The sequence below is a fragment of the Ischnura elegans genome, chromosome 6 (assembly GCF_921293095.1).
Source record: "Ischnura elegans chromosome 6, ioIscEleg1.1, whole genome shotgun sequence".
NCBI lineage: Eukaryota > Metazoa > Arthropoda > Insecta > Odonata > Coenagrionidae > Ischnura > Ischnura elegans.
In genome coordinates, this window is record NC_060251.1 from 112,404,507 (window position 1) to 112,423,738 (window position 19,232).

The window sequence follows — 19,232 nt, forward strand, 5'->3', positions numbered from 1 at the left end:
TTAAAATATAAATTGCTTTCTATTCTATGAAAGTGACGCGATTACGGCTACGAGCGAGCAGAAAGCGTTTCGCACTTTTTACAGGAATTACGATGGGAGCCGATAGTGACTCGGAGGCTAAGTGCTAGGCTAAGGTTACTTGAGCAATTTTTCAGAGCCATTCTGAAGAACTGACCATTTTTCCTATCATTTTAGAACCTCACCATATTTTCAGGACTAACAGAAACGATAAAATTAGAGACATTTTTCCGAACGGGTAAACATAGTTTTCCCACGAACATTAAAATATTCTTGGTGATTTTCCGTCGTTAATTCACTCCAAGGAGTTCCTTCATTATATTCAACGGCAGATGTCCGTAAACCCGACGCCACAAGGGTTTTGAGAAGGCTATCAGGGTTCTGTGCACATTATTATATGTCTGTTTAGGTTACCGAATAATTACAACAAGGCAATTTCTACAAAGGTATACCATACCTTTGTAAAAGTTGGCTTACCATACCATGGAAACCACACAGTTCTGAAAAAAGCCATCGAGTGCTAGCGCTGCCTAGCGTCGAACCCGTGAAATGCTCTACCCCCTAAACCAAACAGAGAAAGAGAAAGTCGACCGCAACTTAAGGAAGAACTTCGGAGCGCTCAACTACGGTAGGAAAAGTCTGGTGATATGCGGGTTAACTTGGACATCGTGATGACACAAGCACAGCAATTATAATATTCCCTTTCTTGAGCAATTCAATGGGGAATAAAGAAAATAAAGGAACGCGCCTACGGAAAGGAATCGAAACTACGATTATTCGTATCTGCCAGAGAAGTCATGAATATGAATAAACAAAACAGTAAAAAAATTAGGAAAATGCATCAATGAATTCTAAATATCTTGGCGGGGTTGTCGTTAGACTCTGCCCTTAATCAACATTCCCTGATAAAAATCTTCATTTTCATGCTTTTGATCATTGCACATGCTATTTGAAGCTCACACAGCCTGCTGGTGTGTGCATGTGTTATGGCCATCTTTTTGTTCACTATGAAGACGCAGGTATTTCATGGAGCAGGTTGGTGTACACTCACCCCCTGCCAAAGGTTAACCATGTGAAACATTTCCACTATGGAAAATGAAATAATAAACAGGTCTCACGAAATAACTGTGAAATGAAATCCTTTTTCAAATATATTAGTGAACTCTTATAAAGTATATTACCTTTGAGGAGGTTCGCACGGAATTAGAAAAAAAATACATTTATTGTTCTAGGACTGTTGTCCTTTTAGAACAAATACAATTTACTTATACAAATTCATAGAGTAGATTCAAACAGAATTAATTAAACATAAAATCATGAACTCAACTCAACTTACTCATTGTGATCGATAAACTAACAAGAAAATATAAAAAAGAATATCATTTTCCAAAGAATTCATATCATCCCTACACTACGAGAACAACAACATTATACAAAGAAAAACATATGATACACAATTTTCCAGCGACAAATCACAGAACCAGAATTATGTAGAATTGTGCGTAGAAAGATATTTTCGGGCGAAACGTCGCATTGTTTAAGATGTGACCGCGAAAAAACTTCTAATTTAAAAAAATATATCATCGAAAAACTCGTGTGAGTGGTAGGTTTGCATTCACCAGTGTAGAGATGGATGAGAATTAGGGTTTGTTCGTCGTTGGTACCCTCCAGGAATAAAAACCACCCCTTTTCCATCACCGTCGACCGTTTTTGCGGACTTTTTGGAAGGAGAGTTGGTGAGCATTGGGGTTCCAGGGTAGAGGGGGGGATGGTTTGGGAATCGGGTTTTTGGCGAAGTTCGGAGATGGAAAGGGGAGGAAAGAGGAGCACATCTCTTTTCCGTGCGATTGTGGGCGCAGGACTCTGCTGCTGCCGCTGCCCAAGCTATACCTTCTCTCCCTGACCCACCAAAGGGGCTATTTTTAACCCTTTTGTGCACAAACAACGCCTCCCCCCCAGACCCCCTCTCTTCCATGTGCCCCAGAGCCAGGGTATACCTCTTATCCCCACCACAAAACCTTTGCCTCACACCCCTGCCATACCTCACTCTCCGTTGGCTTCTTTCTGGCCGTGTTCGGTGGCTTGCTGGCTTTCCGCTCTTGGAGAAAGGAAAAAAGGCAAATTTTTGGGAAAGAAGCATGTTTCTTGGGTAGCAATTTTTCGGTATGCCTTTCTCCTCAATCTCTTTTTGGCGGAACAACCAACACCCTTTTTTTTTCTTCTTTCCCCTTCCACTTCATCCCCCCCCCTAAATCCCCTGCCTTACCAGGTGCATACTTACTGCCCACCGCCTAGCACTTTGAGGGTGTATGGCAAGGGATGAGCTTCCTCGATGCATGCAGTGGAAATACTTTAGTATATAGTTTAATATTAATATTTAATTAGAGCTGATGACCATATCGTTATGCAACAGTATAAGGAAAATGATAGATGAGAGTTTGATCAAGACTATAGCGCTATGAGATGCGGAAACGTGGACTCTGAGGATGGAGTACAATTATTATTATTATTATTACAGTATTCTACCGATTAAGGTAGGTTTCCATGGAGTACTAAGGAAGAGATCTGGGAGCCTCCCTTTCCTTCCAGCGCTGCCTTCTTCAATTCACTGTAAGGCCTACTCCCTTTCATTATATCTAAAAATCCTATTCTCTTCCTTCCCCTCCCTCGTTTCCCTAACATTCCACCGTCTAACACCATTTTCAACATCCCCGCCAAGTACTCCTCCCATTCATACCTTCTGTCTCCTCCGTATCTCATCTAAAAGCTGCCTCTCCTCACCCACCATGTCCAGCACTTCGTCGTTCCTTTTCCTCTCCGTCCATTTCACCTTCTCCTAAAGGAGACTTAAAGAATTCGAAATGTGGGTGTAGATGAGGTTGACGAAGGTGAAGTAGACGGAGAGGAGGAGGAACGACGAAGTAAGTACTGGACACGGCAGATGAGGAGAGGACGATTTTAGATGAGGTGGGGAAAAGACGAGAAGGTTTGGAACGAGCGAGTACGAGAGTTGGAGCGGGGAGGTGACGTTAAACACTTTTAGAGGATAGAATGTTTGGTAAACAAAGGGGGAGGAAGGAGGAGAATAGGATTTTTGGATAGAAAAGGTTGTAGGCCTCATAGTGAACTGAAGAAGGAAGTCCATGACGGCATGGGAGACGGGGGAACTGATTCGCAAAATGCTACTTGCAGACCTAACTTATGCAGTAAAATACTTTTATGAATAATGATAATAGTGATAATAAATGGTTTCGTTTCCCAGCGCTTCAGTGTGAATTACGAAAGAGGAGAGCTTTTCGGGGATGAGCACGTTTCTTTGGTTGCAATTCTTCGGCATCTTAAACCCCTTTCCTTTTCGGCAGACCCTCACCTCCCACCCCTTCACTGCGCTGCCAGGTGGGCAACCCCCTCCTTCAGCCTGCATTCTGAGTGGTGTAAGGGAACCTCGGAAATTTCTTCAGAGTACCGTTACACCCGCGTTCGTAAGTAGTCCTTTCCCTCGCCTTGATCCTCTTTCTATCTTACAAAAGGTATTATCACCTTAGAATCTACCTGAGGTGTACGTAATTGACACAGAGTATTGACATGCCAGTACGAAACGCTTCTAGCCTCTTCCTATCCTCCTTCCTAACTGTACACGGTAGAGCGCCACACTCCTGATCAAACGCTTCAACAGCCTTCTCTGAAAAACTGTTGCTCCTGTCATCAGCACTTACGCTCGTACTATTAAGAATGCCCTTTTCCTAAACTGAACCCTTACAAATCTTGCAAAATGTACTATCTCAAAATCTATATCAATTGTAGTAGTGTGATACTCCTTATGAAATTGTCTGGAATATATCAGTTAATATGGCTTATGAAGATGTGAAAGAGCAGAAATACGTAGGAGTGAAAAGATTAGCTGATAGGAGAACTGAGTGGAGAGCTGCGTCAAACCAATCCTAGGATTGTTGACCAGTGATGATGATGTCTTATGAGTATAGTGGGTTCTACTGTGTTTTTAAAATAATTACCCCTTGCTTCTCTGAGTAATTATACACATTGGAACTGCCATATATTAAATCACAAGCAGCCGCAAGAGCTTGTTTACAGTATATAGTGTTGAGGCCAGATGATAGAAAGAAAACGAAGAATATAACTTCAGCATTTGACGAAAAATTTGCTTAACAGGATTTAGGCGTTTATAGAAACATTAACACGTACTTAGCGCCATCTATCATTATTAAGAATAACTAATAGCAAACCGCCGGCAACAAGGTATTTAAATTGATATTAGTAAAATTAGACATTGCAACATTTCCACTGAGTTTTATTATGACACTACGCGTTTCGTCGTTACAAACAACATTATCAAGTGTAACATAAGTCTTAAGAGTTCCTCGTTATATATTTCTTGGTGCTTGAAGGTGGAGGATGGAGTTCGGGTGACGAGAAGTGGGGATATAGAAGGTTGTGGGAGGGAAGTGTCGTTTTTTAGGGTGTCGGAAGGGGAGAAGGGTGGGGGGGGGGGAGGAAAGAAGGGTTCCAGGGTAGGTGAGGGTACCACGAACGCCTTCACTGTCTCATGAAAGATATTTAACTTGAGAAGAGCTATTTCTTAGCTTTCTGGATGTCTTCCCCGGTGTTTTCTTCTCGATTTCCTAGAACAGTCCGATCTCAAAACTCCGACACATGAGCAATTGACGTTACCGTATTATCGAAAACTCCTGTTTGCTGGAAAATTTTCAGGAAACAAAATTCGATAAAGCACTTTGGAAAATATTGATTTAGAATTAATCGTAGTCTTTCTAGCAGACCTTTACTCAACATTTTATGTTCGTCGCCTTGCCATCTTAAATGCAAGCAATCAGCTGTCCTAACGGTCGCAGCGCTTAAATTGATGAATTTCGTAACTACTAATGTCACTGATGTTTGTAAATACGAGTAAATAAAGCCATTTAAAATACTTTATACTTTCTATGACCTGCCCCGATTATGTGCCTTACAGACAACTCCATAAGTTTCTGCGCAGACTATCTGTGAGCCATGGACCGACCCTTACGGCGACTGCCCGTGATACATCTGCGAAGGAGACCACTAACCCAGAAGCACCTATCCTCTGACAATCCATTTTTCACCATAGTTACATCCCATATTGTCTTGCAATTACCAGCAAGGAATATAACTTTCAAAATGATGGCGACGAAATATACAGATGATTTAATGAAATGAGTGGTTTTCCGATGCCTGTGGTTTTTCAACAAAATACCAGATACAAGGACAGTAAGTAATAAGCAAATAAATATAATATAGCATTTAAAATCCAAGACTGCTATGCATACCATTCAGTGCAACTCAGTGCTAAGGGATTGAAATATGGGGTTTATGTGTAACTGAAACCGGGGTGTGTGGGGGTATGGAATACCCACCAGGAAAAGCGGTAGGTGCGGAATTTTAAATAATGTGTATAATATAATTAATAATAATAAAAATAAATTGCGGAATTTTAAGATAAACTGTTCTAAAGTGAGTTTTACGGCTTTATGAGAGATATTTTATTAATCCTTACACTATTCTATTAGAAATATCAATACAATTAAGTAAAATGGATTAAACTTAAAAATTTCTCTGAGCTCTGGGGGGGTTTTATCCCTCAAAACACCCCCCTCGCTGCGCCACTGCTTGAACTAGTACCTAGTATATACTGAGGTGATACACTTGGATTGGAATTCGGACCAAAAGAGAGAGAGAGGGTTCTCATTACAGACTCCCCGACCTCATCTCAGTACCTCAGTGCCATTTGCAGTGACCATCGCCTCCACCGCCACCGCACACTCACATCTCGCGGCCACTCCGGACGCACTTCCCGCCAAACCCTTTTCCCCTCCGCCCCACCCTCCCTCTCCACGAGAAAAATTTCCATTCCCTTTGAAGGAGGGATGGTGGGGGGGAAGGGTTGCTAGGGTGGGTGTGGTGGGAAGGGAGAGGGTGGGGGGCGAGAAATTGGCCGGCGGAGGGAGAGGGCTTGAAAGGGTGCATATAGAGGGGAGGGGGATGAAAGGCCTTTTCCGCCTACTCCACCCACACACACGAAAACCATAACGGATTCGGGCGAAAAAAAACCCTCGTGTCGGACACTCACTCGCCGTCTGTCCTTCCTCACCCACGCCGACCTGCGCCATCGAGAGAGAGGCTGGGAAAGCCGAAGATGCATCCGCCCATTTTTTCGCGAAAATGCACCACGCCGCATACAGGGAAGCTCGCATATATTTGCAAATGAAATTTTACCTTTCATTAATCGTATTTATTCATTAATCGTAATTTAAATCAGTGAGGTTCGCAGATGATCAGGAGTTATTTCCCAGGCATCGAGCGCCCTGCAGGCCATGGGCGTACCCAGCGAGGGGCAGCGCCCCCCCCCCCCCCACATAGAACCAAAAATCGCAAAAGTCTTTAAGAAAAATCAGCACTGAACTGAAACGAAAGCATTCAACAAATTTTCTTAAAACCCACGAAAAATGATACGCATTAGTATAAGATATGCAACTAAAATAAAACTATTTTTTCAAGGACTTAATCTCATAAACTAATGTCACAACTTGGTTTGCCACCACCTAGACCATGGCTTGCCCCCTACCCATAGACCATGGCTACCCCCCACCCCCAAGTTATGGTCCTGGGTACGCCCTAGCTGCAGGCTCTAGTGGATATGTTAGACAAGCGTGGCAAAGAGTATTTGGTGCAGTGAACTGGGTAAAGTAAATGGATGTTCTCAAGAAAATAGGCGTGGATTAGAGGGATAGGATACTGATTCGTAATATGTATATGGCCCAGACTGCGCAAGTGAGGGTAGCGGACGGAGAATCTGGGTGGGCAAGCAATGGCAGAGGAGTGGGGCAAGGCTGTGCACTATCGCAGCTGCTTTTTAACGTATACGCTGAGGAGATGATAAAATAAGCGTGGGATGACTTAGAAGCTGGAGTAAATGCTGTTTAAATCAGTTAAGTTCGCGGATGATCAGGCGCTGATTAGTCACTCGGAGAGAGGCCTGCAGGATCTAGTGGATGCGTTAGACAAGTGGTGCAAGGAGTATGGCATGAAGATTAAAATACACTACTTTGGAAGATGATATTTTTAATTTTTCATTGCGATTATTGAATCTCACGCAGTCGCGTTTGAAGCATCGCAATTTATTGAAATTCCTTTATTGTTCGAAGGGTAAATGAATTCCTATACCTACCCATCCGTTCCGAAAAATATTTAAATATCTTACTACATATATCTCATTGACGAAGGAAATGGGATGAACTTCTTACAATGAGATAGAGAGAAAGGCTGAAGGTGAAGTTGATTGGAAGTCATGGTGCAGCATCAAGGAAATCCTTTAGAAGGAAAGAAAGTTAGCGTGCTTACAGGAGACAGAAGCTTATCTAGGAATGATGTTAGTTTAAAAACAACGGATTAGAAGTGATACAGATAGGCATTTTTCAATCCAGTCGCATTCAGAGTAGAATAAAATATCACTTGATATCGCAACCCAATTTTTTACACCATATTCCATATTACTGATAGCTACCAGAAATATTTCATCAAAAAATCATCACAGAACAATTCTATTCACTTTAAAAGAAGTTATCCACGCATCACATGGCAGACATAAGCCTTAGCCTTATGTTTGAGTTAGCCGTTTATTTGATTAGCGTTTGCGTATCATTATAGTTAATTTGCCCCGGCTTTCGCCGGGCAGGTGTCCCCCTCACCACCCGCATATGCGATTGGATCATTGGGCTTTCTCAAGGCTGAATTGATTTGGTCTGGTTCGTGTTATTTATTTTTAATTTCCATAATTTTATTAATGAGGCATTTGGTTGTTTTTATCATTTTTGAATTCATCAGATCGTTTCTATTAAATGTCAATTTGTTCTTGGCTAGTTCAATTTTTATTTCGGTTCTCCGATGTTCCAGTGCAGCACATTCTTTCACACCGATGGCAGAGAGTTTAGCTGATTCGCATTCCTAAATAAACAATAATCCATTGCCCATTGAGCGATTTCTGCTGAAATTGAGAAGCTTCATAGATAATGGGAAAAACCCAAATTTTTCATGACAGCGACGAATTTTACTATCCTTGGCATTTGTATTTCCTTCATTGCTCTTATCTAGACCATATATATCAGCAATGAGATTCACGTCCTCAAGGAATTCATTTTCTGCGACTGCATGCGGCGATAAAAATTTTATGTGCAGCAAGAAAACTTTACGGCTAACAGAAAGCCGAATTGGACCCAAAATGATTATGCACTCTTTCGGTTCCACTGCGCAGAACCAGTTTGCGTCTCTTGCTGTAACTATAGCTACAAGTACGTTAAGTTGAACTGAGATGCAGCGCATTTCCTAGGCATTCATTCGCTCGCAGAGGTCATCCCATCGAGTATGTATTCATACAATCGAGAAAAATAATATTCCGACAACCTCCTAAAAACAGATGGCCTAATTATACAACTAGGAAATCAATAACTCTAGCAGTCAAGAAAAAAGAGAAAATTATAAAATTGACCAGATCAAGGTTTAAAAAGAGTCGAATTTACGATTAAAATATTAGTGATAAATGATGCGGAGCATTTAATGATTTAAATGATATTTCTAATGATACTACAAATAACGATCTTAGATGTATTTCAATCATATTCATTAAGTTTTTAAGATATTCATTAAGTTTTTTTTTATTTTGACGCCATACAAACATGCGAAAAACAACAACATGTCAAGTACATATTCCTAACTTAAGTTTACTAGTGAAGTTATTTAAACTTAACTAAACTAACATCCTTAATATTTAATCGTAAAAGACCTCAGATATAGTGCAATAGCAATGAGAGGTAAGGTGGAAAAAGAGGGGAAATAGTGATGAGTACGGAGGTAAAGACACAGAATTTAAGGAAACAAAACATATGTTAAAAGTAAATACAACAGAAGGAGAATCTTCTCAGTGGTTGCAAAGATACATCATATATATTATAGAATAGAGTGTTGCAGGAACAGGCTTAACCAACACATACACGGCAATTTTCAATCATTAATGGGGTGTTTGGCAGGGAATGGATTACTACTGGCCATTATACTCTACCCTTTTCGGCTATGGTAAATGCTACATTTAATCTATGCATAAGCTACACCTTGGTTACGAATAAAAAAATGAAAAAAAACTTAAAGTTATCAACTACACCCTCATTTATTGGCAACGCAAGGTATTTAATCGGAGAACACCATAAATTCCTAATTCTACCATTCCATTACGCACGACAAATGAATGCACGCAGAAACTTCATCGAATACTAAAGACATAATGGAGCTTTTATCTCAGAGCTGAGGATGATAAGTACTCAGTGACTTAGACATAAAATTAAACGCCTACTTTGGTGAGTTAGAAGAGGAGAAGTCAAGACTAACACCAAAATAGGGAAGCAAAAACTGGTAGAGGTGGATGAATTCAGTTATTTGGGAAGCAAGATAACTAGTGACGGGATAAGCAAGAAAGAAATTATCAGCAGAATAGCCCAGGCGAAGAGATCATTCCATCAAAAGAGAGACCTGCTTACAGCGGGAAACTTAAATATGGAAGTAAAGAAACAATTTATAAGAACCTACATTTGGAGTATGCTGCTATACGGAAGTGAGGCATGGATAATGACCGAAGCGGGGGAAGCAAGGATAGAGGCCTACGAAATAAGATGCTGCAGAAGAATGATGAAGATCAAATGGATCGACCGAGTTAGTTACGAAGAAGTCCTAAGAAGAGTAAGAGAGAAGAGAAGCCTCATGAAAACCTTAACAAGAAGACGGAACAACCATATAGGCCACATCTTGAGACATGATGACCTGATGAAGAAAATCGTCGAGGGACAATTGGAAGGCAAAAACGGAAAAGGAAGACCTCCAACAAAATATATGGAACAAGTAAAGAAGGATGTGAAAGAGAAGAAATACGTAGGTGTGAAAAGATTACCTGATAAGAGAACTGAGTGGAGAGCTGCGTCACCCCAATCCTTGGATTGTTGACCAGTGATGATGATGATCAGAAGACTTCCTGAGCTTACTTTAAAAGCACTCATATCCAATATTAGAAATATTAATTTGGTTAGTACAGTAGGGTTGTATAATAAAGGCCGTTTGCATATAATGGGGTTGTAGAAGAGCCGGTATTCGAAAAGAAAACGATGGTATAAAACATGGGGAAAAGCATTATTTTTGGATTAGATTAAGAAGATTCATACGAGGAAAAATCGATGAAGGAAATGGTGGAATGAATGGAGAAAGGCCTAGCCAAAAGAATAGTTTAGGTTTTTATGGCCGCTCAATCCACCTTTCTGATCGGTGAAATGTTATGAATGAATGAATTTTCATGACTTGAAGGGGATCGAGACGAAGAAGGAGAACTCCTCCAAGCCGCAGCATGCCAAGATGAAGAAAAAAGAAAGCAGGAATAAATAAAAAAGTGGAGAAAGAAAGAGAGAGAGGACAATTCGCAAGCTTTGCTGAATTAATCCATTATGACGTGTGCAGGAGTGTGAGGCAGGCACAGAGAAGTTTTATTAGACGACCGTGAAGGGGCGGGCAGATCGTCAAGGCGAGAGTGGCAGTTCGGCCACCAACCACTGGCGGCGCTGCTCGGGAGAAGAATCTGGCAAGGGTTCTTATCCCCCCGGAATCCATTCGGCGTCCCGACGCCAGCCAAGGCGTCACGACGCCTCCAATCCGCCTATTACCAACCTCCTCCCCCCTCTCCCATCTTACTTCCTTCCCTCTTAAACTGCCTTCGAAAAAGAGAGGACTCTAACCCCAAAGGAAGGAAAGTTATGGCGGGCGCGATGCTAGCGCTGCTCCACGACGCGAAGCCTCGTTTAATTGATCTCCACGCGGAGAAATGGAGAAAGTAGAAGTTAGTATCACACATGAAAAATGACGACACTGCCCATCACCAAGGGGCCAAGGTCGTTACACTTCTGCGAGTATAACGACCTTGCCCCAAAGTATTCTGCCAAATAAAAGTAAGGCAGTCTCACGCGCGGCGATAGTTCCAAACCCATCCTCTTCGCCCCATATGAGACGGACTGAATTTTAAATAGGTGCCTTAAAACTTCTGCCTCAAATACCGTCACACCACAGTGTTCCCATATATTGGCCCCATTCTCTTCATTGAAACCCTCATTTTATCCTAACCATGATTGGATCTGCAGAAAAACATCTTTTTTTTCTAGAAACACCCTGAAGCAGTTAAGCTAATTTATTCCTTAATCCAAATTTATAAGTACTGCTGTTTTTTCTAGAAACCGGCCTTCAGTCACGGATAGTACACTTGACTACAGTCGGTGGTCATCCCTTGGTTCGACGAGGGAGTCAGCGGAAGTGCATAAGGGTACAAGTGTCGGCGCCCCCCTGTCCGGCGGCGGTAAGACCACAAGGGATCAGGGGGGGGGGGTGGCTAAGTGGGAGAAAAAAGGGGTCCTTGGTTTGCTCCACATGACTGAGTGCATCGCTTGGCAACCATAAGCGCCCTCCGACGCCGTTCCAAAAAGGCGGACATCCACAGCGGCAAAGATCTCACCAGGTAGCTCACGATGTCGATGGAATGTCATCCAGAGCGCTGGTTACGCGGTAGGCTAACAGGTACAAGTTAATGTGTAATTGAGTGAGTGATTTTTAATGAAACCTAGGCACATGAATGAAAATGTTCACATTGAAAATTGCTTGAGACTAAAAGTCCCTTAAAACTGAGGAAAAAATAATGAATTCATAAAAATCATAATAATTGCATAACAAAAATAATTATTATTATTGATAAATAGCAATCAACTACGTGAGAACAACTAATAACAAACGACTAAGGAATTTCAAAATGGTAATCAGTCACGTTTCACTTCAGCATCGAAATTGCGGAAGAGGCTAATAGCATTTACGGGTAAAAAATTCCATTCTTTGCAGGAGGACATTAGGAAAGAGTGCTCAAATAATAAAGTATGGATTTTAGGGAAACAACTCAGTGACCCGCGTTCCACCTGAAATGTGTGGCTCCGTGTGGCATGACTGTACGTTTTTTCCCCTTTGAAAGCCGAAGTTGCGGTGATTTGAGTATTTTTGAGTGAATTGAGTACCCCACTTTTTTCTGTACTCTTAAGATACTGAGAAGTCAATACATAACATAGGCCAACAATGAAAAAACTTTTTCACTGAAAACACCTTATTCTATTGTTTTTAAAGTTGTATCAACCACCATTTGTTCACATTTTACAGTTAAATTTATGAAATCAAGCAATATTTTAATAATTTAACAGCTTTTTAGAGCTATAATAAAATTGAAAAAGTAGGTCTAATGAACGAAGATAATGGGGGATTACTGTTGGTACTTCACCGAGAAGTTCAGCAAGCGATTCATCGCAGACAAAGCTACATAAGGAGTTTCAAGGAAAAAAGGGAAAGAAAATGTAGACCAATTCCAGTTGACAAGTGAACTCTGTATTATCACGCTGTAGTAAATACGAACAATTTTATCACGATGTAGTGAACAGTAAATACAAACAAGTTTATGATGAAACATAGTGTTTCATTAACTTCCCTGTATACCGTATAGGGGTATTAGACTAAATATTAAATACATATTGCTTGGAAACTATGGGTGATACAAAAAAAACTAAGGCCAGGTTTGGATTCGGCAAATCAAAATCTATAAATATCAGCTATTAAAATAAAAAAGTTTTCAAACAAAATTTCTTTGTTGGCCTGTGTAATCTAAGGACCTAGAACTCTGAAAGATGGATCAGAGTGCCGTAGAAACGTAGAATATCTCACCAAAATGAGATTTAATTACGCAATCCAATTCCCATTGAATAAACCGACCACGGGGATTATGAGGCTGGGTGTTTGCGAGCCGTGTCATACGTTTTAGCTTCGGCATGAGCGCCTCCGCATCCGAAAGGCGAGATGGAATCACACACGCGATTCCCAAACTCCCGCACGATCTCTTTCGGAGTCGGCCCACTTGGCTAATGTTTCCCCTAAAATTTTCTCACGAGTGAAGAGGATTTTAAGAAAAAAAATGGGAAATCCTCATTAAGTCTCGGGAAAGAATTCTAATCAATTAAACGGATGACATTAAACTTGTACAAACTATGGTCAACCGCTCGCGATCCCTCGCGTGTTTACTACCCTCACGCTCCACGCATTACAATAATTAACCCTTAAATCTTCCGAAATGCCGCGGAAAATTCCACGCGATTCCGAGGCGTAAAACTGCAGTCATTTGATCCTAAGCTGTCCACAGCAGCGCGCTTCAAAAATGGTATCTCCCCACCGCCGAAATGATCATAGCTAATTAGACCTGCGTTGATGGCACTTAAGGTAATGGTCAATTACTGAAGATTTCACTGATATGCGAGGAAATTCAAATTATTAGTCCAATATCATACAGTATTACGCTCATGGCATCATTTCAGCTTTGATGTTCTTTTTTCTAAAGATACATTATTGAATTAAATATATAATTTATAGATTGAAAAGCAAAGTACAGACAAACATAAAATGGTGTAAAAGTAGAAAACGGAAAGGAGCAAGAAATATTCATGTTTATTTAGAATTCTGTCAAGCGAAATAGCATTGGTTATCGTGGCACTCCGTCAAATGTGGCATTAAATATTATTACTTGGCTTCTAATATTACAAATACAGAAATATAATTTAAAGATAAATATTTCAGAAGTATAAATACCTTTAAAGGCTAGGTAAAAATGCTTGAAGGAAAACGCATTAATCATTATACATCAATTTGAATAACGTTTTTTCTTTCTATTACAGGATTAACTACCTTCTAATTGTAAGTCAAAACTAAATAATGATGTCAACGTTCCAACTTCCAATTTGTATTAGGAATCTCATGAAAACACTCATGGAATAACTTATATTATATATTTCCTTCAAAAACTATTTACGTTGTAACTTTCACTCAAATTACTCCAAAGAATAGACAGTAATTGTATTTTAGCCCATTATAAAGATTGAATTTTAGAATTTCATTTCCAAAAATAATACGAGTTGAGAAAAAATCTTTCAAAGACATTTGATAGAGTCCATTTGGAGGTTAAGCTAATGAAATGCATTACGTCAGTAACATTTTGGTACTTGGCCTCTCAATGGAATTTCATAATAGACACTGAACAATCTCTATTTACGTTTTTAAAAGGCGGCACAATATTCGTAACCGTTAAAACTAGAAATAGCATTCACAACGGTCTATTAAACAGCAGCAGCATCAATAAGAGTATTGAGCCATTAACATATTAATGCGTGTTGTTTATCACAACATTTGAACACAAGGGGTAGCCCACGGTTCTAAGCTTCATTTAATTATGGTTTTTTTTTTAATGGCCCCATATTACTTATCAACGCCACATGCACCGGTCAAAACAAAAGCGGACACGAATCACTATGGCCAGGCAATCTGGATTCAAGCAAAGCTTCGTTAACATTAGCTTAAGTAATCTGATAGCAATGCTTTATTAATTTCATTTAGCTAATTTCAATTGCTACCGTTATCACGTAAGGCTAAAAAAATCCTAATCCCATATTCTTATGGGCTTCCTCACACAGGCGGAGGAGTTCCTGCAAGCATTTTTCCTCCGGAGCTAAATGCACGGAATTATCAAAATTAGCATCAAAATTTAACCCCATCATAATACAAATTTAATCTTAAAATGGAGCAAACGCGAGAGAAAATTATGCTTGGCCACGCAAGGAACAATCAAATCCATTTTTTAAAGAGCTCTCTAAAAACCAATCTCTACAGTGAGGGATGAGAGGGAAAAATTTATATTTTAAAACTTAACTTTCGAAATCAAAGAGAAGGAGCAATAAATATGAGCTTTTACAATTCCAATGAAAGTTAGAAAAAGGGTGCAAAGAGTACAGAAGAGGCTATCGATGTTAAAAGACAAGGCTAGGGAAGAGTGTGATTTGGAGTGTAGCGCTTTACGGTGCGGAAACTTGGACACTTAGGAAGGAGGACGAGAAAACTGGAGGCGTTCGAGTCGTGGGTCACGAGAAGAATGGAGGAAGTGATGGGAAGGAACGGAGGATGAACGACGAAGTTATGGATATGGGAATGAGGAGAGGAAGCTTATAGATTAGAATAAGATTTATGGACATAATGAAGCACATTCACAGTTCCCTTATGTTTATATTTCTACGATTTTCCGATGGCATAGTCATAAGCAGAGAAATTAGTCAGAAAATGTTTTCAGGAAGACTCTGACAAATAACAGTAGGATAATGGGCATATACCAGCTGAATTTTAGCATAATGGAAATAGAGATATTAAGAAGGAAGAGGTGGATGAATTCGGTTATTTTGGAAGCAGCATAACCAGCGACGGGAGAGCCAAGAAAGACATTATCAGCAGAATGGCTCAGGCGAAGATAGCATTCCACCAAAAAGAGAGATATACGTACTTACAGCGGGAAACTTAAATATGGAAGTAAGGAAACAATTTATGAGAACCTACATTTGGAGTATGCTCCTGTAAGGAAGTGAGGCGTGGACGATGATAGCAGCGGAGAAAGCAAGGATATAGGCCTTCGAAATGAGGTGCTACAGAAGAATGATGAAATTCAAATGGGTGGACCAAGAAATTAATGAGGTGGTCTTAATAAGAGTAGGAGAAAAGAAACGCCTCGTGAAAATCTTGATATGAAGATGGAACAACCTTATCAACCCTATCTTGAGACATGATGGCCTGATGAAGACAATCATCGAGGGACAAGAGGAAGGCAAGAACGGAAAAGGAAGACCCCGAACAAAAATATGGAACAAGTAAAGAAGGATGTGGAAGAGAAGAAATACGTAGGTGTGACAAGATTATGTGATAGGAGAATTGAGTGGAGAGCTGCTTTCAACCGATCTTAGGATTTTTGACTAGTAATTATGATGATGATCCTCAATAGATGCCATCTATGATGGTAAAACGAAGGAGAAAAATATTTGTATTGAATAAGAAACTCGTATAAAACTGCCGCTTATTATTTAGAAAACTTTCTTTTCTTTTTGTGTTGCTCCTGGCAGTTCATACCCATCGTAACCTAATATGAATGCTTAACGCCTTCCAATTCGATTAATTTTCCGAATATCGCGCTCCTATCCTCTATTAATTTTTTTTGTGGTTCTATTTTAAATGGTTGTTAATGAAATGATATTTTTTAATTTTTAATAAACATAGAACCGTGAAATAAAATGCGATTATTAAACATGGAGAACACAGCTATCGCTACTCGAATGAAGTCATTTTAATCCTTCCAATGCATCATGTTTCATGAAATATAAATTATGTATGTTTTAACATTTTTAAGCTTTCAAAATAATTATCTTGTTCATCTAAATAGAGCTAAAATTATGAAAATCCGATGAAGAGATACACTCGTCAATGCACAGTTTGGCGTCGAAAGTTCAGGACGAGCTAGACTCGTCATTACAACCCAAGGGGTTAAGGATATCGAATTACTAACACCTTCCGTACGTAATCATTGAAGTATTCATAGAGATGAACTTTGGAACGGGAAAACGGTCATAACAGCTTAATAACAGTTGTGCGCGGAGTGCAATATGAGGAATGTTTACTTATGCATCTAAAACTGTAGTTAAAATTGGAATCACAGCATCAATATTCATATATCTTCATTGAAGCCTTCAGCTATAATATACGTGAAGAATATTTGATAGGTATATCAATTACAATGTGTAGCGAAAAAGCCGTAGATGCGATGCAACCAGGCGGCAACCAGGAATATATGCTGAAATTCCGTTTCTAAGCGCATAATGTAATTACTTCTCAAATCAAAATATTTTGCATGTCAAGGCATCAATGGAAGATATTTAAAATTATGAACATTATAGTTATAAAATGGAACGGGCATTCTTTGAGGGATTGGTCTTCGAACGGGGACGACAGAAATAACGGACAGTAGGATGCAGAATGCGCGTCTAATTGCTCAAAGGAAGAAGACGGCTCAGACACATCGGCGGAGGCACCTCTCACGCACGAGTTACTTACCGCACCGCCCCCCCCCCCTCCAACTCCACCCTCCTCCCACCACGACAAGAAGCGAAAACTGAGACAGGCGTGACGCACGTAAGACGCTCGTGCATTCTGCGCACCGCCGCGTAACTTGAATATTAAACAGTTGGAAGAAAAAAAAGGTGCATTTGCAAAATCGACCGGGCTGCACCCGCAAGTGTGCAAGGCTATAAGAGCGGAGGGACCAGTGGCGGTTTGCTCAGAAGGACTCTCGGTGGCCGCCCCTCCCATTGATTTGAAAAAGGAAAAAAATAATTAACCATTCAATTATAGCTATACATCTAATTAACCAAAGTATTTTTTACAATCGCACCCATCGAAATGTTGGAAAAATACGCAAAAATAGCGCGAGAAGTTCGCATTTGTAGCCGCGGGGCGCTGGCCAGAACGTTCCAATCCATCACCATGCAGTTATATGAAGAGTGGTAGTAGTGGGGGCTGCTGGTGCCATGACGCGTCTAAGTTTGTGCCTTGTGGAAGTCTTGGGACGCCGTCCGAGCATGCGCAGAACGACGTACCTAGTGAGTTGACATCACGCGCCGCCCGACGGCCGTATAAACTTGGTGTTGCAGTGTTGCGGAATACCTTGTTTTGGTGACCAGTTGGCTTATTATATGTAAATTGTTTTAATGTAAATATGCCTAGTTGTAGCTGATTTAATCGATTCAGTGATTTTAGTTTTTCTACGGTGCAGAAACGTGGATACTGAGGAAAGAAGACGAGAGAAGATTGGAGGCATTCGAGATGAGGGTATGGAGAAGAATGGAGAGGGTGAAATGGACGGATAGGAAAAGGAACGACGAAGTGCTGGAAATGGTAGACAAGGAGAAGCAGCTTTTAGATGAGATGCGGAGGAGACAGATGGTATGGATGGAGGGAGTACTTAGTGGGGAGGGGATGTTGAAAATGGTTTTAGAGAGTAGAATGTTCGGTGAACGAGGTAGGGGAAGAAAAATAATAGGATTTTTAGATGGAATGAAAGGAAGTATGCCTAACAGTGAATTGAAGAAGGCAGTGCTGGAAGGAAAGGGAGGCTCCCAGATCACTTCTTGAATACTCCATGGAAACCTACTTTAATCGGCAGAATACTATAAAAAAGTGAGTCATAATGATCTCTATATTGCCTTAAAAACTCACTAAAATACACAAAATATTAATAAATTTTGACCCCCCGGTGGAGTGTGCCTCTCCCAGCATTTGACTCACGAGCCGCCACGGGGTGGGACGTAACTTAGTTCCATAGAGGATGAAATCCTATTCTACTTCCCTAAAGTAGGTGGTCGGTAAATCGAGAGAGTAAATCGTATTCAAAAATTTGGGCAGCACATTGAAGGAAATCAGGAAGATGCACAAACTGTCCCATTAATCTTGCGTCGCTTTTATTTTCAAGTTTTAGGCTCTTAAAGTTATGAGATTTTGATGAAATTTGGCACGCATATAAAAAAAATATTGTAAATTTTTGTTTTGTAAATTATTTTGTTTGATTTTTACCTATTTTTATTACTTTGACCTTTTGACCTAATAATATCGGTCCAAACTCAAATTTTGATTTCACTGAAAGGAATTCCCTCGTAATAAAAAAAGATAGAAAAAGTGCTCATGTCTTGGTAAAATATCGCTTCCAGATTTATGGTCACTGGAAAAAGAATAGACCTAATTTTACTGGCAAAAAACCTACAGTGACCCTCGTGTGGTTACCATCGAGGTCATAGGGGAGGCAAAGTAAAGCTTGCACTCCAAAGAGTCGAAAGTTAACTTTTCAAGGGTGCCCCAGTAAATGGTAGTCCACGTACCCGTATTGTCAAGTTGTTGACCTCGAGGGTTCGTGCGTGGGTCAAATGTCACCGCGGTTTGTTCCGCACTATCTGGACAACCAATATGCCTAACCATAGGTTTTTAAGGCTGTCAAAGTCATTGCATAGGTCCACAGATCTTCATTGTACACCGAATGATCTCAAATTGGAAGACAGAGGTCAAAGGTGAATGAAGTATGATGATTAGTATCCGCACAACCAAGGTGTCAAACTTTAGGTTTAGAAGAATAAAAAAGTCAATGAAGGTGAAATTAGATCACCATCGTCAGCCATTTGACATCGGTGGTAATTGCCCCAGTTACCTTA

At 40.3% G+C, this 19,232-nt stretch overlaps 1 protein-coding gene across 2 annotated transcripts in view; it reads right to left on the reverse strand.

Moving 5' to 3' along the window:
- The window catches only part of LOC124161509 (forkhead box protein O), a 669,559-nt gene that overhangs the window by 118,916 nt on the left and 531,411 nt on the right, over nt 1–19,232 (reverse strand). The window lies entirely within an intron of this gene.